Source organism: Pseudophryne corroboree, chromosome 2, assembly GCF_028390025.1.
Source record: "Pseudophryne corroboree isolate aPseCor3 chromosome 2, aPseCor3.hap2, whole genome shotgun sequence".
NCBI classification, from domain to species: domain Eukaryota; kingdom Metazoa; phylum Chordata; class Amphibia; order Anura; family Myobatrachidae; genus Pseudophryne; species Pseudophryne corroboree.
Genome location: NC_086445.1, coordinates 458,618,351 through 458,643,202, shown reverse-complemented (window position 1 = coordinate 458,643,202; position 24,852 = coordinate 458,618,351). Strand labels below are relative to the sequence as shown.

Below are 24,852 nucleotides of genomic sequence, written 5' to 3'. Positions count from 1 at the left end.
TGTATCTAAACCATATAATTTTACTTGTCCATTGTAATGTATATTTTTGTTTGTGAAGGCACAATACTTTCTCCCACCATGTGAGGTGTGAATTTGCATATGTGGGGGCACATGTGGTCCCCACAGCTGTACCTCGAACCTGCTGAAAAACTAATACAAAATTATTTTTTGTGAGAGAGAATTGTGAACATTATATTAGGAAGTTATTACACTCATTATGGTGCCCTTTACAAAAGCATATGATCACTTTTTTTCCTGCTTCATGGATGAAGCTTGTGTAAAGTGACTCCACTTCAGATATGCTTAACCATATTCTGGGATCTTGCATTGAGAATGTTCATGATATCCCTTACATGCATAGGTGTTGGAATGGGGATGACATGGTCCCCTCAAATATTTGAGAGGTGCTATTCAATGCAGTTGGAAGAGCAGTGCTCTGCACTGCCTCCCTTACATAGTACAGAGCCAGAGCCAGTGGGCACTAGGACCAACCAAGACTCTCACAGCAAGTGAATCCTGCTACAGGCACTACTGCACATGTAAGGTCATTCAAAGTCATTCTTCTCTGATCTACCCCAGGTTCCCTGGGCCCTGCTGCATTTTTTTGTGGCTCCAATTAGAACTTAGTTGCATAATTCTTAATTGCATTGATTAGCACCATCTGAAAGATGGAGATGGGATAATTTAAACACCCTTTGCAGTGAAACCAAGTTGTTTCACCAGCAGCAGTGATGAACTAGGTGATCTATGTTTATTACACAAGAAAGGGATTTACGCTTACAGAAATAGCCAGCAATATTCACTTAATTATTGATTTATACCCCTGCCACTATATATAGCACCACTTAGGTTCCCAAGCACCTTATTGACCTTACATTGAGTTTAGAACCTGATGGTGAATTATGTACCAGATGCATTACAATGCCCAGAAAACCCTGTATGCTCAAGACTGCTATTGTATTTCATTCTGTTTACCCCTGCATCAGATAGGAGGTGTGGCCGGTTACTGTAGCTACCCCTGTGGGGATGACCTTTAGTGATTTAGGGGCACTAAAATGATATCTTGCCCCCCCAGCCTATAAACCTTCTGATGCCTCTGCTTACATGCGATGGTAATTCTGTCATATATTGGTGAATATGTTGGTCTGCCATTTTACTTGCTCACTCAGTAAGGCACCCAATGGGAATTCCGGGTGAGCAGGTTTTATTTTGTGAACTTGGGGGAGGACATAAACAGTTGGTTTTTTTTTTGGTTCTTTACTTTTAGGATGTTACGTTCTGTGCAGTGGCGGATCCAGGGGAGGGGCACACAGGCCCGTGCCCCCCCTGTCATTTCTAGCACTTTTTTTTCTCCCAAAGGTGAGCAGCAGCAACAACACGCTGCTTTCTCCATCAGTAATATTAGAGCCGAGCCGCGGCACTAAACAGCAGATCTAGAGCTCTCTATTCAGTGTAATAACAGGAGGTGACTGAGGGGGAGCTGTTGCGCTCATCCTAGTGCAGCAACGACCTGCTCCCCTGCTACTGTACTGCGGAGCATCCTGTCTTCTCTGCCCCTACACTACAGTGGCAGTCTGGAGGAGCCTCTCATAGCCACAGTCGGTGATGTGTGGAGCAGTGACTGTGGTGAGTCATCAGATCTAATGCAAGTCAGTCTAGTGAGAGAGTGTGAAGCTTTTGGTAGGGCAGGAAGTAGGTCTGACTGAAAAACGTGACAGTCTGTAGTTAGTGTGTGTCTTCTGTGTGTGTGTGTGTGTGTGTGTGTGGGGGGTGGGGGGTGGGGTGGTGGTGGTGGTAGGTAGGGTAGTGGCAGTCTGTCTGTAGTTAGAGTGTGGGTCTGGGGGAACTAGAAGTGACAGTCTGCAGTTAGTGTGTGTCTTGTGTGTGTGTGTGTGTGTGTGTGTGTGTGTGTGTGTGTGTGTGTGTATATAGTTAGAGTGTGGGTCTGGGGGAAGTGACAGTCTGCAGTTAGTGTGTGTCTTCTGTGTGTGTGTGTGTGGGGGGGGGGGGTGGTAGGTAGGGTAGTGGCAGTCTGTAGTTAGAGTGTGGGTCTGGGGGAAGTGACAGTCTGCAGTTAGTGTGTGTCTGAGTGGTGGGGGAGTCAGTTTTCAGTACAAGTGTTTGTGTGGGGGTAAGAGCAGACCTAGTGAGTGCATGGGAGGGGGTAGTTTGCTGTTTGAATGAGTGTTTGTGTTGGGGGGGGGGGTGTACCACGTTGGAAATATGCCTTTACCTATACAACACATTGTAAATGCATGTGGGTGGTCTCAATATATGTGAGTGTATAGTGTTCACTCTAGCCTTTCGCGGGGCCCTGCGCTCTGCCCCTTTTCTGAGTGTCAGAATGCGTCCTGCCCATTTGTGCACGCCCTGCCACCCTGCTGATTACTAAAGGTCTGCCGCACCGGGCCGCACTGAAACTCCTGCCGCCGCACTGCCACTCCTCTCGCAGCGCTGTCACTCCTCCCCGCTACGCTGCCGCTGCTCCCGCCGTGCTGCCACGCCTCCCTTCCGCTGCCTCAGGCTTGTTACGTGCTGCCAGTTTAATTCCGAAGTGTCTCAATCAGGTTTATATAGCAACACGTGCTGCCAGTTTAATTCTTAAAGTGTCTCAATAGGGTTTATATAGCAATATGTGCTGCCAGTTTTATCTGAAGTGTCTCACTAGGGTTTATATAGCAACATGCGCTGCCAGTTTATTTCTTAAAGTGTCTCAATAGGGTTTATATAGCAATATGTGCTGCCAGTTTTTTCTGAAGTGTCTCAATAGGGTTTATATAGCAACATGTGCTGCCAGTTTAATTCTGAAGTGTCTCAATAGGATTTATATAGTTTAATAAACTATATAAACCCTATTGAGACACTTCAGAAATAAACTTTCAGCACATGAATGCTATATAAACCATTCTGGGACACCTTCGCTTCAATCTGACGGCACATTTACATTTAATTTGCTGTCAGATTGAAGCGAAGGTGTCCCAGGATAGTTCATAAGATACAATGTGCTGCCAGTTTAAGACACCTGCATACATATTACAATATGTACATCATTTTGCCCTTTTAAATTAAAATGTGCCCTCCCGAATCAAAAATGTGCCCTCCCCAAGGTCAGCACCCTGCCCTAAAAAAATCCTAGAGTGAACACTAAGTGTGTGTGTGTGTGTGTATGTATATATATATATATATATATGAGAGAGATAGATAGATAGATAGATAGATAGATATCCCATCCAGGAACGGCACTTGGAGACAAATAATAGCCAGCTTGAAGTACCGTATATTTGGCTATTATTTGTCTCTGAGTGCGGTTCCTGGATGGCATTTACATGTTATATGTTCGAGTACTGGAGCAGATTGAATTATTGGAGAGTGGCAGCAGTTTGAGGATTATATATATATATATATATATATATATATATATGTACTGCGTGTGTGTGTGTGTGTGTGTGTGTGTGTGTGTGTGTGTGTATATATATATTTTAATATATAACATTTATACATACAGTACTTATATGGAAACCCCCTTAAAAAAAACCTGTGTTTGACCTCGGAAGGTGCTGCAGGGAGGGAGAGTGCTGTGGAGTTGACACTGAAGGCGCTGTGGTTGGGAGAGTATGACTGTACTGATGACATCGAAGGGGCTGTGAGAGTGCTATGGTGTGGACATTGAAGGGACTGGTGGGGTAGGGGGTATTGTGGTTATTGAAGGGGAGGTTATTGAAGGGGGAGTGCTGTGAGCTGGACATTTCTTTTTAACTATGCTGTCTCCATTTTATTTTTACAACTGACTATAATGCACAGGCTGTGGAGAGGAGCCAGGCCCCCATTACTTGGAACAGTCATCCGGAAAGGATTGGTCATCGACTAGAAGACAAAAGACCCACTGCATGGCAAGAAGGTAAGTGGAATGGCCTTGTTTTTTGTGTGTACCTCCCAGTGTGACTATAACGAGAGGTGGGGTTAATCGGGATTGCATATCTTGCGCGGCCATGCCCCTTCTAGTGAGTCCACCCCCCTTTTCTGTGAGCACGCGCGCTGAAGGTGCGTGCAAATACAACTGATACCACAGACATTCTCCTCTTCCCCTGTCATGGTGCCCCCCCTTTCATTTTTTTCTGGATCCGCCCCTGGTTCTGTGTTTTAAATTATTCCTTCCTTGTATGATTTACTTATTAGTAAATATTTTGTCACTATTCTAAGTAGCTTTTCTACCTTTCATTTGTGAAAACACAGGACACAGGCAGTGTCTATTTTGTAGTACCAAATCCTTAATGGGTAACTCAAACTATGCTACCACTGAGAACACATCATTTTCACATAATAAACTTGACTTATTGCGTTATAGATTCTGTGCCCCACATGTATTAGGTACTGTATTAACACCATGCCTTATGGTTACTTTAATAGATTTAGTTATATATAATTTGAGTGTTAACAAACTGTAGAGATTATGGGTTTATCAGGGCATATTGCAAATTATGATCTTTTTATGTTCTGTTCTAATTCTACACACACTCAAAAAAGATGCAGCCCTGGATCACCATTGCAACCATTGGTCGCAGCTTTGGCCATCTGAGTAACCCTAAGATTACTCAGAATGGCCGCCACATCTCCAAGGCCAAGTCCAGTAAATCTGCTTTGGAAGATGCAAACACTGGTCTCGGCCCCTGTCTCCTCCCTCAGATGGCAGCAGCCTGTCAATCAGGCTGCAGTGTCCAGCAAATGCACACCATGGCCCTGACTCAAGAACAGTCCCTAAACCATCACTCAGTTGGACTAAAGTCTTGATAAGCGTTAACAAGTTTTGGAACTCAGAACACATTTCTTTCTAAAATTTAATTTTTTTACCAAAATTGTCCTTGAAGATGCTGGTTATTTGGATTAAATTCTATGAAAAAACATCATCAGGATACAACAAAAATGTAATTTAAAAAAAGTATTAACAGCATACAAAAGTTGCTTTTAATCTCAATACTTGCAAGTCATTTGGGCCTAACAGATTAGTAGATGTAATTTAAAGGTTCTAATTTAATTTGTATTTTTGAAAAACGAATGTACACGTACATACTGTATGTCTTTGTGCTATTGTTTAGACTATATATGGCTGAAAGAAATCAGGCTTGCTGCAACTTTCCATCAAGTAAAGGTAAAGTGCAATAATAATAATAATAATAATAATAATAATAATAATACTACACCTCCTACTTACATTACAACAGGGTTATCTACAATGTTTGACAGATAATAATAAGACTTAACTTTGAATCTTAAATCATAGCAGATGAATAGCCAACAAGGTTCTGAACAATCTAGGCATTCATTCAGCTTTCTCTACAGATGTTGTTTTCTTTAGGACTTTGCTTTGCTCTCTGAGTGAAGCCTTCCACAATTCTAATCTTTATCCTTGAACTATCACCAACTGTACATTCTTTCTGGCTTTTGTTGTCACAGTCTTTGCAGCAAGCCATGTCTAATAGTTGAAACAAATCACATTGCATTCCTAAACCCTGTCAGTCTTTCTCCAGCTGTTAAAGATGGATGAAATATGGATATTTTCATTGGAAAATATTAGACTTGACATCAGTGCAACATTTACCAATTTATTCTCTATCTAGTAAAAGAGTTGTACTTTTGACAAAAGGAAACTCTATTTAAGTGAATATTACTAAGTATTAGGGTGTGTACAGAAGGTGAGATATTTTCTTTCGATTTTGACGATATAGTCAAAATCGCAAGAAAAGTTAGTGCAGATTGAAAGGTGAAAGTCACCTTGCGATCCCGATTCGATCCCGATGCGCGGCCCCGCCAGGTCGGCATTGCAAGAAAAGATAGACTGTGCAGGCAAGTCAATCCTTGCTAGATCGGTGTACTATCTAGTTCATCTCACATGTCAATGACATCTCACATAAGCCAAAATCTCACATAAGCCAAAAATTGTAAGAACACATAGGCCCTCATTCCGAGTTGTTCGCTCGCAAGCTGCTTTTAGCAGCATTGCACACGCTAAGCCGCCGCCTACTGGGAGTGAATCTTAGCTTAGCAAAATTGCGAACGAAAGATTCTCACAATTGCGAATAGAAATTTCTAAGCAGTTTCTGAGTAGCTCGACACTTACTCTGCCACTGCGATCAGTTCCGTCAGTTTCGTTCCTGGTTTGACGTCACAAACACACCCAGCGTTCGCCCAGACACTCCCCCGTTTCTCCAGACACTCCCGCGTTTTTCCCAGAAACGGTAGCGTTTTTTCACACACTACCATAAAACGGTCAGTTTCCGCCCAGAAACACCCACTTCCTGTCAATCACACAATGATCACCAGAACGAAGAAAAAACCTCGTAATGCCGTGAGTAAAATACCAAACTTCTTAGCAAATTTACTTGGCGCAGTCGCAGTGCAAACATTGCGCATGCGCAGTTTGCGGAAAATCGCTGCGATGCAATGAAAAAGAACGAGCGAACAACTCGGAATGAGGGCCATAGTCTATATCTCAAGAAAAGTTAGTCAAAATCGGTGGTGCTGGGCTCCGGGGAGTTCAAGGGAAATCGCAAGTGAAATCGGGCATAGCAAGGATCTCACCGTGTGTACACACCTTATATATGATTAAATAGGATTGATTAATACAGTCCCATGTTTAATACAGAATTATATCATAGCAGTAGTTCTGGAAAATTTGAACTGTTGGGGGGTTAAGAAACATTGTATTATAACAAGTATTGTATCGAGTAAGTTGTGGGAGACTCCCAATTTTTCAGGCAGTCCCCTGCACCCATGAAGGATGGGCGCATCTCCTGCATCCCACCTGCTTCCTAGTGAAGCCGGCAGGTAAAGGAGATCAACAGAGGAATCCCAGTGCCGAATGGAGGGATTGGCTTAAAACATGCAAATTCGACCCACAAATCATTATGGGGGTGGGGCCTAGTGATGTGACAACCTGGCCCTGTTCCCCACAGTGCCAAGCAGCATACGCTCTTCAGGCTCTCACGCAGAGGAGATGAGAGAAGAAGGTAAGTATGATGTGTGTGTGTGTGTGTGTGTGTTTGTGTGTGTGTGTGTGTGTGGGGGGGGGGGGTTAAGAGCAATATAACAAGGTGGAGCCTATTTATGACACACTTTTTGCTGATAAGTCACATTAATTTAATTTCCCCATCGGTACTGCAGCAGGTATCAGCGATATTGCTGATATCTCCTATTTCCAATCCTAAATGCAGAAGACATAGACGTCTATGCGGACAGCAATCTGGCTAAATTCATCAAGCTCATAGGGGTAGATGTACTAACTACTAAGCCATGAAAAGTGATACATTTCACGGTGAAGTACCAGCCAATCAGCTTCTAAATGCCATGTTACAGTCTGGGTTTAAAAAATGACAGTTAAGAGCTGATTGGTTGGTACTTTATCATTGTGAAATGTCTCACTCTTCAAAACTGAGTACATCTGGCCCATAAAATCTACGATTTTTGGAGCTTGCCTACAGACAACTACCACCTTCTTTTGGTTTGTTAGTAATTGGGCAAAACAATGTTGCACTGCAGCTGGGGCAGATGTAACATGTGCAGAAAAAGATTTGGGTGGGATGTGTTCAAACTGAAATCTTAATTGCAGTGTAAAAATATAGCTGCCAGTATTTGCTCTGCACAGAAACAAAATAACCCACCAAAATCTAACTCTCTCTGCAAATGTCACATCTGTCCCACCTGCCGTGCAACATGGGGGCTAATTCAGACCTGATCGGTGCTGTGCGTGTTCGCACAACAGCGATCAGGCCTGAACTGCGCATGCGGCGGTGCTGTAGCGCACCAGCGCATACCAGACAGCCAACGGCTGTCTTTAGCTAGCGATCATCTCTGCCTGATTGACAGGCAGAGGCGGTCGCTGGGTAGGAGGGAGCGGGACGGTGGTGTGAAGCCGCCATTTAAGGGGTGCGGTGCGGCCAGCGCAGGCGTGGCCGGACCGTTGGGGGGGGGGCACGTCGGCTGCGTGACGTCACATGCAGCCACTGCAACCCGGGCAGTGACGAGTAGCTCTCGGCCAGCGCGAAGGAGCTGCGCTGGCTGGGAGCTACTCCTGAAGTACAAAAGCATTGCCGCTGTGCGATGCTTTTGCACTTCTGCGACGGGGCAGGGACTGACATGCGGGGCGGGCTAGCCCTATGCTGGGCGTCCCCCCGCATGTCAGTGTGACTGATCGTAGCTGCGCTAAATTTAGCACAGGTATGATCAACTCTGAATCACCCCCATGGTTTTGTCCAATTGCTAACAAACCTGAATGAGGTCCTTTATTACAAGAGGGATCATGGGCCTTTTGATCCCTCTCTGGTAATGGCAGATTGGCGGGTGCACCTTCCCAGTTGCAATGAGAATTCCGGCCTGAGAAGGAAAGTGATCACATAAGCGTTCACTTTACATTTTACACTTCACAGTGACAGGCTCCTATCAAAGCCTTTGCTCATGCATGTATCTTTGTATATATTATATATTTCTTATTGCTGAAATGCTACAGATGGATTTATGCAGGCACTGATAAATATGCCTCAGAGTGGAAAAAGTCTTTTAAAAATAAATCTCAAAATGTGGGAAAAAATACAGTAGCACAATTAGGATACAGCCATCCTCTGACTTATAAATACAGCATGAGCGGCGTGATATGTAAAAACCTTAGCAAAGAATTGGTTTGTGTAGAAGGGCAGATTTCTGAAACTCCCAGGGATTTTCGCTCCTGGCAACACCTTCGGCTTTAGCTAAGCAGGTGTAAAAAGTACAACATCCTTGAAACTGCAGCACAGCTAGTACATGGCACATATATCTTTGAGGATTTCACTAAGTCTACGAGGGATCTTTTGCTTTTCCACCTATTGACATGTACAAAGCAGTTTAAATGATGCATGAGAGGCCTCAGGCACATGCAGTTCACAAAACATAACTCTGGTCAACAAGGGAATTTAAGCTGACCAACTCTACTTATTGTATCTGACAGTGAAAGACAGCTTTTGCTAAGGCAGTACCATAAATGCAGAGCGAAGACGACAGCATTACTGCTGCAGGATACTCTATGCAGATCACTAGACCTAAAATGTTTCCAGTTGTGTTTCTTAGTTACTAAGAACCCAATTCAGTAAGCATTGCAAATTCTGCTTTTTAGCAGAATTTGCAATCCTTTGCCTCGCATGCTGGGGCCCGCCCATCGCAGAACAAGGCCGCCCAGCATGCTGACCGCCTTTCCCCTAATCTGCGACCCACAGTAATTGCGATCGCGCCACAAATAGTGCTTGGTCGCAGAAATTAGGGAAGTCTCCTGCTGGCTGCGATGGCCATCTTTTTGATCGGAGCTGCTGCGTGTGACATCATGAAGCCACGCCGATCACGCCACGCTCCCCGTTTGCGCCACCATACTACATTTCCCTGCCGCCGCCCCCGCAATGCTCAGTCTCCGCCTTGGAAATGGAGCATTGCCGCCTCCCTCCAGCCCCGGGCGCATGCACAGGACAGGCGCTGCGCATACGTCCACCAGGCAAACACAGAAATTCCAGGTGGATCGTGATTTGCGTTCCAAACTGAATTAGGTCCTAAGAGGTCTATTTACAAACAGGCTGCGATCGCTTGCGCAGCCGTGCTATGCAAATAAAGTTTGTGCAAAAGTAGACTAGGGCTAGACGTACTTACCTTGTGCAATCACTTCAGCGTGACAGGTCCAGTAATTGATGTCAGACATCTGCCCTCCAAACGCCTCGACATGCCTGCGTTCGGATCTCCACGCACCGAAAACGGTCAGTGGACGCCCGGATCCACCTGCCTTCTGTCAATCTTCTTGTGGTCGCCGCTGCAACCGCTTTCTTCACTGGAGGCATCTGTCACCGGGCAATGATGCGCCTGCACTATGCAGCCGCAGCGCTTGTGCAGTTCTGACCCGATCGCAATGCTGCGAAGAAGCACAGCGTGCGATCGGGTCGGAATGACCCCCATGGTTTTGCCCAACTGCTAACAAATTTGCTGCTGTGATCAGGTCTCAATTACACCCTATCTACACATCTATACATCATGGACATGCACTGAGGTAAATGGCTCAGGAGGCACTGGTTAGTACCAAAGTCAGATTTACACAAACTATATTGGTCCAAAGGTTCATGTGGGCATTATACACAGGTGCAGCAGTGTATACTGCTGGAAATTTGGTGAAATTTGATCAGAGATGTGCAGAAAAGGTAATCAGGGGAGGCACTGCCTCACCTGCCATAGACTTTTTACTCCAGAGTTTTGACTATAAAAATGATTACAATAATACAAAGTAGATATTTATAATATTTTCTGTATTGTCATATACTTTATATAGTCAAAAGTTTGTCATATACTGGAGTATGATAGGAAAGGCTCAGGCTCACCTCACCGCACGTCACTGCTATAGAAATAATAAAACTGTAAGGGTTGTTTCTGTTCATAGCAATTTTTTGAGAAATATACTTCTGAGGACTGTTTATGAGCTATGGGGGCAAAAAAAAAAAAAGTTTCTGAATTTTTGTCTGCCTGTACATCACGCAAAAACTACTGGATGAATTTGGATTGTGTTTTCACTATTGTATAGCTTAGTGTCATAGAAAGAAACTGAGCGATGTATGTATGACTTCGATGTGACATCAGAGAGAGGAGCAATAAAGGAAAAACCAGATGCTGACACCTGATGCACTGAAAGTTGGTGTTTTGATCATACATCTGCAGAACTTGACTCCGCCCGAGTTTTGGAAATGAACCCAACTTAAAGTGACTGCTCTGCAGAGGATTAACGGGATGTGGCAAAGGTGAGACTGTGTTTTTATCACATATACCCCTTATCCCCAACAATTTTCCTTTCAATTCAAGTGCCTGTAGTTTCCTCTAAGCACCTGAATCTCAATGACAATCAACATGTCACAGGGGCAAACAATGCGGGCTTCAGGCGTAAGGACCAGCTGCGTCTCCCATGGGCAGCTTAACATGGCTTGCTAACAAGTTAGTAGCCACAAGCATCCTTTTGTGTTAATCCCTGAAGGAATCGTGCAAATATGGGAGGCGATTCAGACCTTATCGTAGATGTGCTAAAAATAGCACATCTATGATCAGTTCTCTGACATGCGGGGGGACGCCCAGCACAGGGCTAGTCCACCCCACATGTCAGGGCCTCTTCCCCCTCACGCAGCTGCCACGACCCTCCACCGTAACGGTCTGGACATGCCTGCGCTGTCCATACCATTCCCCACCAACGGCGTTCTAAAGCCATTGGCATGCCCCATGACCGCCTCTGCCTGTCAATCAGGGAGAGGCTATTGCAGCAGTGAGATGCATTCGCACTAGACACAGGGCATCAGGCTGTGATTGCTGCCGCTGCTGTGATCGGTTCTGAGTTAGGCCCCTTGTTTGCAATGACATTTTGTGATTAATGTGTACAATTTAAAATATACATCACACTATTAGATGGCAATACTGTCTTTGTAAAATTAGTTCAGCTGACCAATAACAGACATCTACATGAATAAAGCTGCTGCCAAATACTAGTAATAAAATATAATCATTCAAAGAGATAGAGAAATTAAAAAAGAATAAATACATAAAATCATGGAAAGTTGTGCAGCAAGCTTGCATTTTACCAATTTTGTAATGCCCTAGGTTGTGTACTACTCGTTTGTTAATATTGTCACCTTTACGTCAATGCTAATAAATTCCTTATATTAAAATACTTAATTATATAAAGTGCTCAGATTAATAAAGATTTGGTAATCAATAATCATAATTTCAGAAACTGAAATAGCATTAATTAAAGTGAAAATGAGCCAGATAAGTTGCATTAACTTCAATTATTCAATTTAATGAAGTAGCAGTGCTTGTTAAGACTATGAGTATTTTGTATTTTGTTTTGTATTGCTGCCCACTTTCCATTTTACTACTGGCTGCTGTGTGGCATACAGTCAGGGGTAATACGTGCAGACAACGTCAGGTTTGACTGTTTGTGACAAGTCCTGTGATATAGCTTACCTCAGGGACTGAAAGGCACATCTGTGAGTAGATGTTGTAGTTGCCATCTGCACAAACTGCATTATTTAACTGCACTGGCACTGATTAACATTTTCTGTAACCTATGGTAATGGGCTCTGGGGGCCTCACTTGTCTGCTGCATAGTGGCAGCTGATGTCTTCTGTTCCATCCTTTAAAACAGGATGCTTAAATATTTAATGGAGCACATGTTCAATTGGCTATACAAACAGGCTAATCTGCAAAGCATGTGCTCAGTAACAAGCAGCCAAGCGATGCCATCAGAATTACAACATGTTCTACCACTCTGGAGGTGTAAATATTTCTAGTAAAATAGTGTAATTCAGTTGTTATTGATGGGGGCATTGGCCAGTGGTATATTCACAAAATGCCAACATAAACAAAGACTTATTCCTGTCTGAGATTTTTTCTTGGCCACGAATGATATGTCAGTAAAAACACTAGACGGCTTGTTATGCACCACCGCATGTCTCACCACACAAAATACACGTTAAAACAGATCACTTCATTCTTTTTCTGACACACAATTTTGGGGATTAAAAATATCTCTCAATATGATCAGATTAGCTTTCAAGCTCTGAAAATAGGCTTTTGGCAGTGCTTCTTTTGCTTTCTATATATAAAATGTTGTCTTTCTTGGCAGCATTGATCTCTGTGGTGTTTATGTAGGATAACTGACAGAAAATATGAAGGTGGTATAACCCATAATAATTCATGCTTTTGTTAATTCTCTAAACTGCACTGATGTATGAAAAAAATGTGATTGGTTGCTGTGGGCATGACATTCTTACTATCACTTTTAACATACAGTGCATCCGGAAAGTATTCACAGCGCTTCCCTTTTTCCACATTTTGTTATGATACAGCCTTATGCCAAAATGGAATTAATTAATTTTTCCCCTCAAAATTCTACATACAAGGGCCCTCATTCCGAGTTGATCACTCGCTAGCAGATTTTAGCAGCATTGCACACGCTAGGCCGCTGCACTCTGGGAGTGTATCTTTGCTTAGCAGAATAGCGAACGAAAGTTTGGCAGAATTGCGAATAGAAAATTCTTAGCAGTTTCTGAGTAGCTCGAGACTTACTCCTACACTGCGATCAGCTCAGCCCGTTTCGTTCCTGGTTTGACGTCACAAACACACCCTGCGTTCAGCCAGCCACTCCCCTGTTTCTCCAGACACTCCCGCGTTTTATCCTGGCACGCCTGCGTTTTTCTGCACACTCCTAGAAAACGGTCAGTTTCCGCCCAGAAACACCCACTTCCTGTCAATCACACTCCGATCACTTCAACGATGAAAATTCTTCGTTCGGACGTGAGTAAATCTACTAAGTTCTGTGCTAAAATACTTAGCGCATGCGCACTGCGTACCATGCGCATGTGCATTTTTGCCTTAATCGCTCCGTTGCGAAAATCGGCAACGAGCGAACAACTCGGAATGACCCCCAATATCCCATAATGACAACGTGAATTTTTTATTTTTTTGCAAATTTATAAAAAAATAAGAAATCACATGTACATAAGTGTTCACAGCCTTTGCCACGAAGCTTAAAATTTAGCTCAGGTGCATCCTGTTTCCACTGATCATCCTTAAGATGTTCCTACAGCTTAATTGGAGTCCACCTGTGATAAATTCAGTTGATTGGACATGATTTGGAAAGGCACACACCTGTCTATATAAGGTCCCACATTTGACAGTGCATGTCTGAGCATAAACCAAGCATGAAGTCAAAGGAATTGTCTGTAGACCTCCGAGACAGGATTGTCTCAAGGCACAAATCTGGGGTAGGATACAGAAAAATATCTGCTGCTTTGAAGGACCCAATGAGCACATTGGCCTCTATCATCTGTAAATGGAAGAAGTACGGAACCACCAGGACTCTTCCTAGAGCTTGCCAGCCGTCTAAACTGAGCGATCAGGGGAGAAGTGCCCTAGTCAGGGAGGTGGCCAAGAACCTGATGTTCACTCTGTCAGAGCTACAACATTCCTCTGTGGAGAGAGGAGAACCTTCCAGAAGGTCAACCCTCTCTGCAGCAATCCACCAATCAGGCCTCTATGGTAGAGTGGCCAGATGGAAGACACTCCTTAGTAAAAAGCACATGGCAGCCCACCTGGAGTTTGCCAAAATGCACCTGAAGGACTCTCAGACCATGAGAAACAAAATTCTATGGTCTGATGAGACAAAGATTGAACTTTTTAGCGTGAATACCAGGCGTCATGTTTGGAGGGAACCAGGCACCGCTCATCACCAGGCCAATACCATCCCTACAGTGAAGCATGGTGGTGGCAACATCATGCTGTGGGGATGTTTTTCAGCGGCAGGAACTGGGAGACTAGTCAGGATAGATGAGAGATGAATGCAGCAATGTACAGAGACATCCTGAATGAAAACCTGCTCCATAGCGCTCTTGACCTCAGACTGGGGCTATGGTTAATCTTTCAGCAGGACAACGACCCTAAGCGCACAGCAAAGATATCAATGGAGTGGCTTCAGGACAACTCTCTTAATGTCCTTGAGTGGCCCAGCCAGAGCCCAGACTTGAATCCGATTAAACATCTCTGGAGAGATCTGAAAACGGCTGTGCACCGACGCTTCCAATCCAATCTTATGGAACTTGAGAGGTGCTACAAAGGGAATACAGTCATTAGGTCAACACCACTTAGGTCGACATGCATTAGGTCGACAGGGTTACCAGGTCGACATGTACTAGGTCGATAGGTCAAAAGTTTGTCATGAGTTTTTCACATTTTTTTCAAATTGTGGACTTTTTCATACTTTACGATCCACGTGGACTACAATTGGGAACGGTAACCTGTACCGAGCGCAGCGGTAGCAAAGCGGGGCACCTTGCCCGAAGCATGGCGAACAAAGCGAGCCATGCGAGGGGACACGGTGCACTAATTGGGGTTCCCAATCACTTTACGAAGAAAACGACACAAAAAAAGAAAAATAACTCATGTCGACCTTTTAACTTGTCGACCCAGTACATGTTGACCTAATGACCATGTTGACCTAGTGACCCTGTCGACCTAATGCATGTTGACCAATAGTGGTCGACCTAATGACTGTCGACCTTAGTTGGGTCGACCCAACGATCCATACCCCTGCAAAGAGGAATGGGTGAAACTGCCCAAAGATAGGTGTGCCAAGCTTGTGGCATCATATTCGAAAATACTTGAGGCTGTAATTGCTGCCAAAGGTGCATCAACAAAGTACTGAGCAAAGGCTGTGACTACTTATGTACATGTGATTTCTTAGTTTTTTTATTTTTAATAAATTTACAAAAATCTCAAAAAAACTTTTTCCGCGTCATTATGGGGTATTGTGTGTAGAATTTTGAGGGGAAAAATGAATTTATTCCATATTGGAATAAGGCTGTAACATAACAAAATGTGGAGAAAGTGAAGCGCTATGAATACTTTCCGGATGCACTGTATGTCCCTCTTCAGAAGACCTTGGGGTAAGTGAAGATTAGCAGAAGGGAAACAAGACTGAAGGAAGAATAAGCTGCTGAAAGTATAATAGGAAATGAATACTGCTAGGTGAAAGAGTAATGATTGGTTTTGATATCTAGGAAGTGGTCTTATTATGCACAGACGGAAGATGGTAGTTTACAAATTACAACACCTGCATGTGCTATCGGTGATCTGTGCCCAAAATTGTTGCAGTATGTTTGAAATAAAAGAAACTCTGATCCTACTGTATAGTGAGAACTAAGCAGGTGGCATCAGACCACACTTTGCATTCTGAGTATTGAAATTAGGTGGGAACTAGTTAAGATAGGCCAAGTCACTCCAAGCTGCTTTTTATCTTAGTACTACACATTCCTTATGGACTGTGGTGTGCATTTGTGGAGCCATGTGGACAACATTGCTCTAGAAAGGAGGCTGCCTGGATAGAATCCTGTCATCAGTAATGCCCGACAGGAGAACTGCAAAGCTTAATGGAATGGGGCTGGAGAAGAGTGGTGCCGTCTTCAGCTTACTGAGTGGTTTTCAGTATGAGGCAGTAGATTCGGTATCCGTTCACATGGTCGACCATGTTATGGTCGACAGTCATTAGGTCAACCACTATTGGTTGACATTGACATGGTCGACATGGACACAGACCACACATGAAAATGGTCGACACATGAAAGGTCGACACATGAAAAGGTCGACATGAATTTTTTAACTTTTTTTTCTTTTGGGGAACTTTTCCATACTTTACGATCCACGTGGACTACGATTGGAACGGCAATTTGTGCTGAGCGAAGCGAAGGCACCATGCGAGGGGACGCAGTGCACTAATTGGGGTTCCCAGTCACTTTACGCAAAAAACGACACCAAAAAAAGTTTAAAAAACTCATGTCGACCTTTTCATGTGTCGACCTTTTCATGTGTAGACCATTTTCACGTGTCGACCATGTGTCCATGTCGACCATGTCAATGTCGACCAATAGTGGTCGACCTAATGATTGTCGACCATAACATGGTCGACCATTCATACCGGAACCAGTAGATTCTGCATCAATAATTCAATAGGAGTTGTCAAGTAGGAACAGTCCAACAGCAGTTGCACAGTGTTGGTTTCTTATTGCAGTACCTTGTTGGAAAAGTACATGGTGGTGCTTGATCCTCCCCTTCAGCTACTTGTAATTACTGGGACAGGCCGTTCGTAGAGCTGGTGGCAGTGAGTTTTCCTGAACTGCATGGAACAGTTTAGAATATTTCTCTTATATGTAAAGCTCTTTATGTTAACAATAAACCTTTTTCAATTCTCAGCAAAAAACTATTTCATGTGTTCTTCATGAATTGCATAGTGACATCTACAAAATTAGGCTCAGGTACATATTGTAGGTTTTTTTAGTACTTGAAAAAAGTTTTATTGAGGTTCTGTTTCAGCTGCTGAAAACGTAGATCTGGAAACATTTGTCAAACTATTTGATATGGAAACTGCATATAGGTTAATTATTTGCCGCTTTAATTGAAATCACTCAATGACCTGTAATGTGAACCCACATGCCTTATTAGTGTTACTCTTTGCATGCATGATTTATTGATCATCTTGGCCAGTCATTCACTTGAGGATTGCCCATACCTTTACCGAAATGTTATCAATAAATACATGCTTTGCAACAAAGCAATGTGTATTACGAACCGCACAAATGTATTCACTAATATAAATTTCAAGAAAAATAATTGAAAAATAAAATAATAAAGAATAGCACTTTACACATACATTGCCAGAATGTAAGCTCTTCTGAAAAGAAGATTATTAACCATTATTTTAACCATTCAAGTGCATTTGATCCTGCATTTACTGTAGATGTAATCTGCAGTAATGATATATTTACACCTAACACCAGTCTATGCTACTGCTTCTAGCACAAATTAGGAACCATTGTTCAGCTTCTGCAGTAGATAATTACTGCAGGTTTTTTTTTTTATGTGAAACTGTGCTTTAGATAATTTAAAAACATGTATGTAATTTACAGCATTCAATTTATAACACATTAGTTCTGTCTTCCATTATTGTGTTGAAGGTCTAGCCTTTGATTCTCTACACCATTAATTTACTGAGATTTTATTTGAAACTTATAATTGAATGGATTTATTTTTTCTTTTTATTGATTGTTCTTCGTGACCTTATCCATCTGGCAAGTACACTGAGCATGTACAATGATTTGGCTAAACAATTGATGGAATGCTTTTCAAGATTGCCTGAAGCTCCTCCCTATTCTTTTCCACTCAGTGTTCTTCCAAATAGATGAAAAGTGTAACTGGAATTGACCTTTCTTCAATGCCAGATATTTTAGTGATTACCGATTTCTTAACAGTAAATAAAAACCAGAATAAATAAAGTGGAAGTCATAATAGATATTTGATTAACCATACTTAGCAATGTGAAAACATAGGTATAGTCTACTTTAATGGTGCAAGTCTGAGATTTGTACACATTTTGTTATTTTTGCTGCAGACTCATCATTAGTTGCAGTTTTTTTTTTTTAGAAGCACATACATTTTAATTTGAATCTCAGTTGAATCAAGTTAAATTTTGAGCAACGTTGAGCAACAGCAGGTGTAGTGTCTCCGTCTGAACATGGCCTCTCTGGAAGTAGATAAGTGTCTGAGTATGCAGCCTGCTTACAGTGGCACACTCACAATACTCCTATTACATGCCCACATTCCCTTTAGACCACCTAGCAGACACCACACAGGAACGCCATTGCTTTGCCTCTCCAGTTGTTATACTTGCTTTCTCATACACAATTGCGCATTAGTGCATACACTCAGGATACCTCATACGCCACAGGGTTTTGTAGAATATTTTAGACATGTGCAGTAGCAAATAATCGCTCAACTATACAAACATCAGCATTGCGTGCAGTTTGCGTCAGCCTCTGAGTCAGGCCCAATTCTAAAATAAAACTAAAAACGGCAAATAACACATATCTTATATCACAACTTGATACCTACTGTCATAATAATAGGAAATGTCAAAGGATATGCTAATCTACAGTACTGCACTATAACTAATAGGAAATATGCCCATATAATCTCTGATCCCTTCAGGTGCCTTTGGTTTTACTCTAAACTGTTGCATGGCTGTGAAAGGCGACCTCACTGTCAGAGTGGATGTTGGAGTGCGTTTAGCAGGAGTTACAGTAACCAAGACAGCTCAATATGCTAATATTTTGCAAAGAACAGTGATTAAGCTGAGGTCACCGTGACCAGGATATCACTAAGCAGCTTGTTGCATGAGCAAATTTATCATCCTTCATAGTGTTTCTGATAAATGTATGAGTGCAAGTGTGGTGCCAATCTATGGAATGCTATAGCCCTTAGAACAACAAGGTTAAAGGTTTTGGTTGTTTAAAAATCTTGTTGGGCACATGGCATGGGTGTAGGCATTCCCTTAGAAGGCAAGGCCAATGTAATCACTACTTAATCGAACTAAGTGTTCATCTTTACTTTTTACTGCATGTTGCAGTATTTATTTACTGATGGCAGTGGTATTTTTCAAGAAGACAATGCTCTATCTATGAACTATGTGTGGTTGCCCAGTGGTTCGATGAGCATCTGATAGATTAATATGAACCCAATCAAGCATTTATGGAATATTCTGGAACAGCACCTATTTCACCAACAACCAGGTGACAGTTGAGTAACTTTTTGGTGGAAGAGATGTTCAAAACCTCCCCTGCGTAATTCTAGACATTGGTAGGATCAATAGTGGGTGCACATGGGTCCCAATGCCTTAATATGTGGCTTTATGGTGGTGTTTGCATTTTTGTTTTGACTACTACAGATATATCCTTTTTCATCTTTGCTGTAGTCATGCCAAACAGCCCCTCTTGGCATGACAGTTCATGTGAGAGAATCTTTTAGATTAGTCTGTCATTTGTTTTGCTTCTTTTTTTGCCAAAAATGCATCTTAGTCACAATGCAATGAGACTAGGATGCACAAGAAGACTATGCTGATAAATTTGATCTATGACACTTGTATATCTGTGTGCGACTGAGTCTCTTAATCTGCATATGAAGTGCTACAATGTAGCAGCCGCAGCATTTTTTCCAATACAAGTTCTGTTCTCCTCATACAGACTCAATCACACACAATATACAAGTGTCATATATCAAATTAATTAGCACAGTCTCCTCAGGTGTATTAGTCACACTAAGATGCATTTTTAGTACAAAAAGATGACCGACACTAGCAGAATGCACAGGATCTGGCAGCTCACTCATGCCAGACATCTCGTGCGGCATGGTGTATTGAGGCTAGATGTATGAGGACGCATCTGTACCTTTATTATATTACTTAAGTATATGAACAATGTTATTTTAAAATGATAGACTGGAACTAAAACAAATTTGTAGATATATACATTTCCATAAGCAACTAAGCATTCCAAAAAAAACCCCCCCAAAGCACAGTCTTTGTATTACTTGGTAGAGCAAAACTAACACATTACTTTTATTTTTCTTTCCTAATCCTGTTTACATTCCAGAAGCAAAACAAGTTTTTGATGACTGGCCTCATTTTTAACATAGTAGTATTGTTAAAAAAAAAAAAAAAAAGTGACATATGGCATAAACTACTAACAGGAAAAGGCACTTTGAATTTTAGTGTAGAAAACAAACACTCAAACAGGTTCTCACAGATGGCTTTCTTTGCTTCTGGGAGAGAGGGGAAAAAAGACTTCAATAACGCCTGGAAACACAATCTTTTTAGTTTTTTAATCCAGATTCACTGAACAATTATCTAGTCAAACAAATTGAATTCTTAAAAAATATAAAGTGTATAATTTAATTTAAACATTCCATGTTTAATTACACGTGTATGTCAGGAAGTCTAAAAATCTAATTTTGCAGTGTATAGTTTAATTACACATGTGTATGGGATGGGAACGCATTACTGATGGTTGGGATCCCAGCAGTCAGCATCCTGACACCGGGATACCGGCTGTCAGTTTGCCCCCGATGGGGGGGGGAGAGAAATGAAGCCCTTTGCTTGCCACACAGCGGGCTCGCTGCTCTCGCCACAGGTTTTATTCCCACTCTATGGGTGTCGTGGGTACCCACAAGTGGGAAAAGTCCCTGTTAGTCTGCATGCCGACTGTTGGGAGGTGTGGCGGTCGGAATCCCGGAGTCGGTATACTGACCGGCGGTATCCCGACTGCCGGTAACATAACTACATCCCATGTGTATGTCAGAAAGTCCTATAATCTAATTTTGCAGTGCATATAATGAAAGAAAAGTCTAAAGGAAGACATACCTAAAAATGGGTTGTTTTTCAATATTTTGCATTCTATTGTTGCAACTTGCTCCTATTAATAACATTTTGGGTTACAGCTGCCATTTTTGCTGACTGTAGATTTCAGGAGAAAATATACAGAGGTATAAAGTAGCGCTCTTTGTGTGTTTCAATCATCTACATAAAACTTGAATGAGTACAATTATAAAATATTTAATAAAAATTAAAAACAAACAACTTCATATAGCATGTAATATCTCACCATTACAGTGATCAGAAGTGACAATTATATATTCAAATTCAATTGAAAGTTCCCGTTCCTATTTTTGCCTCTGATAATTATATCCATATGGGGATGAGTTGAATGAACCTTATATTTTGTCCAAATGGGTCTGCAGTGGAATTTGATGGTAATCGCTAGAGGAAAAGTTCTTTAAGGGCATGCAAGCTTAATTATTGTCTGACAGATCCTCAATTCTGTGCAGCACTGATGGCATCATCAGCTCCAAATGATGCAGAAGAACAAAAATGGTCCCCAAAGAAACGTCTGACTCCTTAGAAGGAGTGGAGGCTGGTTCAGGATGTCAAGGATAAAAGTCACTGTCCAAAGGGTGATGCAATCTGTACACCAACGCGTTTTGCTGCTTACAGCTTGCAGCTTTTTCAAGGTGGATTTAGCTGGTGGGAGTCTGCACTTGATTATGACACTAGTATTTCACTGCAATAATTAGAAATGCTGATCTAATACTACTAACAGCAGAGTTACAATGGATTCTGGGCTACAGATCACACACTCACACGTACATATAAGAAAGCTATTTGTAAACTTCCAAGAATAAAACAGTAATAGAAGTTAATGTAACTACACCAGATATTGTTGTATCTATTCCAGTGGTTCCCAAACTTTTTTGAATCAAGGCAGTATCAGCTTTTTTGTTCACAGCGACCCTATGATAACCGTTTTTTATTGGTAAATTTGGAAAAATGTATGCCCACCTACCATTCTTAGGTTCATTTATGGGGTGGGTGGTGCACAGTTGTGCTTCAGACTGTCCACATGTCTAATGATTGACAGCCATCAGCACTGGTGTCGCCTATCACTTTGACCATAAGTAATCTGAATTGGTCCTGGACCATCAAACCCTAGGCACTCCTGTAAGAACCTCCCGCCACCACCAGTGTGCCTAGGCACACAGTTTGGGAACCACTGATCTATGCTGAACTAATATATATATATATATATATATATATATATATTCACTGTTTAAGATTATAAAATTGATGATATTTTTTCAAATTATTCTAAAAGTTACTATTTCATAAATATATACTGTATATATGTTACTTACATGTCTACACTCATATCAATAGTGGTTTTAAATCTTTGTGTGAGGCTCTTACAAATGTTTTTATTGTACATCACTGTACTAATTCAAAGCGATGCACCCAAGATCTAAAAGATAGACCACATAAAGCTGGGAACTATGTACATAACAATCGCAGGATAGAAAGAGTCATACAAATGGCACATTGCTAATAAAAAAATAGCTTCATTAGGAATGTCTGAGGGTTGGTCTTTTTTACTAATCTAAAGTAGAACAAAATCAATGTGCCAATCATTTCCTAACCTCCTGTAGATTCTGTCTATGACAGTTTATTACAAAAGTGTGTTTTCCTCAATTTAGATGGAAATTTTTAAATAATGGGGAGAAAAGAGGGCGGAAACAGCCTGTTACTGGTTTTGTTTTTTCATGTTTTGTTTACACACAGCAGGCACCGAGAAGAAAAGTGACAAGCATTGTTACACTTATAAAAATTGCTACTAGTCCCCCACAGACGTCCATTATGTCTCCAAGGTCTGTGATTTATAATGTAAAAGCTTAATCAAAAGAAATTCTGGCTGTGCCCAGTCAGGGATGGGCAGACCAGTCAATTTAACTTTATGTTAAAATAAGAAAATAATTGGACAAAATGTATTTGAAATAGAAATCTGAAATGGCTTGTTGGCAATTTATTTCGCACAAATACAGTGGTAAATAGATGTTTGAAAGCATTTTTCTTGGAAATGAATTACAACTAAAAGCACAGTGCCAAAAGTTTAGTCAGTTAAAGTTCTAGAGTTCTGCTAACTGTTTGTGGTGATTTCATGTAGGCCCCCAATTACACAGCAAATGGGTTACATATTATACATAGTTTAAGTCAAAAGTGAGGGCATAATCTAAAGTCAATAACATAACATATGAAAATATAAGTATTCATTATATTGACATCTCAGTGCAGGTATATAATGGGTTGATCTGGCTAGGCTGATACGTCTAACTACCAGGAACTATGAGATAATTTGTCACCTAGTGGGGAAAGTGTACATCTTCTAAGAACCCCTGCAATGAGCCAGATCCTGTGCTTCAGGGGAGCTTTCTGACTCCTAGTCAAGCCTTAAGACTCCATCCTAGAGAGTTTGCTTGCCAGTCACAGAGCAAAGGCTTTTACAATTGTATCTATACAGTCACCACCTGTCTTAACATTAGTATTAAGTAAATCTCCAGTTTTATAAAAATAATAATTATGATAATCTGTTTCTATTAACATGTATATTTATAGAGACTGTAGCATTTACAGAAACCATGGGACTTATTTCTCATATTAAATATCTGCATAGGGCAATGTGAAATATCTATGAAAAGGAAACCGATGGTCATTCCATCAAGGGTATTTTTACCAGTGTTCTCCCCATATATTTCTTAAAGCCTGCAAACATTATATGGACCCCATGAACCAGGGATGGTGTGGGGGGTGGATCCTGGACGGAATCCTATCACAGCAGGTAATCAGCAGTCCAACGTGCACAATCCCTTGGAGCTGGTATCTCAGTTACTGTTTGATGGGCTCTATGTAGGAGAGGGGAAGGCTGTGAGTCTATACTGTTTGCCTCCAGTGCAGGGTAGACCAGGATCGCAGTAGAGGGCGTGGCCAGGATCCTTATTTCCTTTCGTCAAGGGAAGCTCGGTGCAACCAGCATTTCTGTTGCTCACGGCACCCTCTGCTGGTTGACTCCAGTTTAATCTGTGAGTCAGGTCGGCCCTAGGTGCCGCAGCCACTCTGTGTGACCATAGTATTACTGAAATGATTGATTATCAAAGGATCTGGGACCACTGCTGTGTGTTTGTATGCAGTTGCTTGGATACGTGTGGTCGCCGGATCTCCATTTACAGCAGACTACAGCATTAGCAAATTTTCGCAGATCCGCTGTGTACAGGATTGCAGCTGGGAATACATTAGTGTCCATCTCTGAATCAGGCCCAATGTGTCTATTTTTGGGGGTTAATCTGAGGCATTGTGACTACTTTATGTCAAATTAAATCCCATTTAAGAAATGTGGCATTGGGTTTTTAAATATATTTTATGTGCAAAGCAACTCTGTTATTTTGGTACACTACCTTTTAAGGAAGATATTGTTAGGATGATAATAGATCTGATTAAAGTAAGCTAAGAGTAAGCAAACAGAAAAACCATCTTAGTGGTATTGGAATATGTTATGTAAGGGTGAGTGTGGGATATTAATAGGAGTTTTACTCCTTACAGGAAAGTCAGGGGATTTGGTATTGATTAGCACATGCACATTTCTATGTAAGGCAGACACAGTAAGCAGATGCATGTAATGTTGGCTGATTGTTTAACGTAAATCATGGAATGTTTAGAGTCTACCAGACATTTCAAGCCAAAGTCAACAAGTATTTTGATAACATAATGGAAGAAATGTCTCTGCATGTTAGAGTTACTGTAGCTAGTAGATGTCTATCAATGTGTAGTCAGTCTACCCCAAATCCTAATACAGCATGTTTTATTATACAAAGTAACTTTATCAGAGCAACTTTAGCTCACATGGACATCAATGTGGAGTCGGTAGACTCACCTTTGGGGCTTTGCTAAGACCACATCTTTCCTCTGCTACCTTTCTGGATCCCATTTGTACTGGTTTCAAGAACATTACCATCCAGTATACTCTGACTGGAAAATTGTGTGGCAAATCACCACAATACCCTCCATCTCCATGCCCCTATGTGAACTTTTGGATAATGTGGAACCATTTTTCC

The 24,852-nt window shown here is 41.7% G+C and overlaps 1 protein-coding gene and 1 long non-coding RNA gene across 11 annotated transcripts in view; one reads left to right on the top strand and one right to left on the bottom strand.

The window, feature by feature from the left end:
• AUTS2 (activator of transcription and developmental regulator AUTS2) overlaps window positions 1-24,852 on the bottom strand; it is a 1,933,147-nt gene that overhangs the window by 383,016 nt on the left and 1,525,279 nt on the right. The window lies entirely within an intron of this gene.
• LOC135050876 (uncharacterized) lies at window positions 1,309-3,898 on the top strand. The gene is made up of 2 exons (XR_010241891.1): window positions 1,309-1,626; window positions 3,802-3,898. It is a non-coding gene; the product is annotated as an uncharacterized LOC135050876 (long non-coding RNA).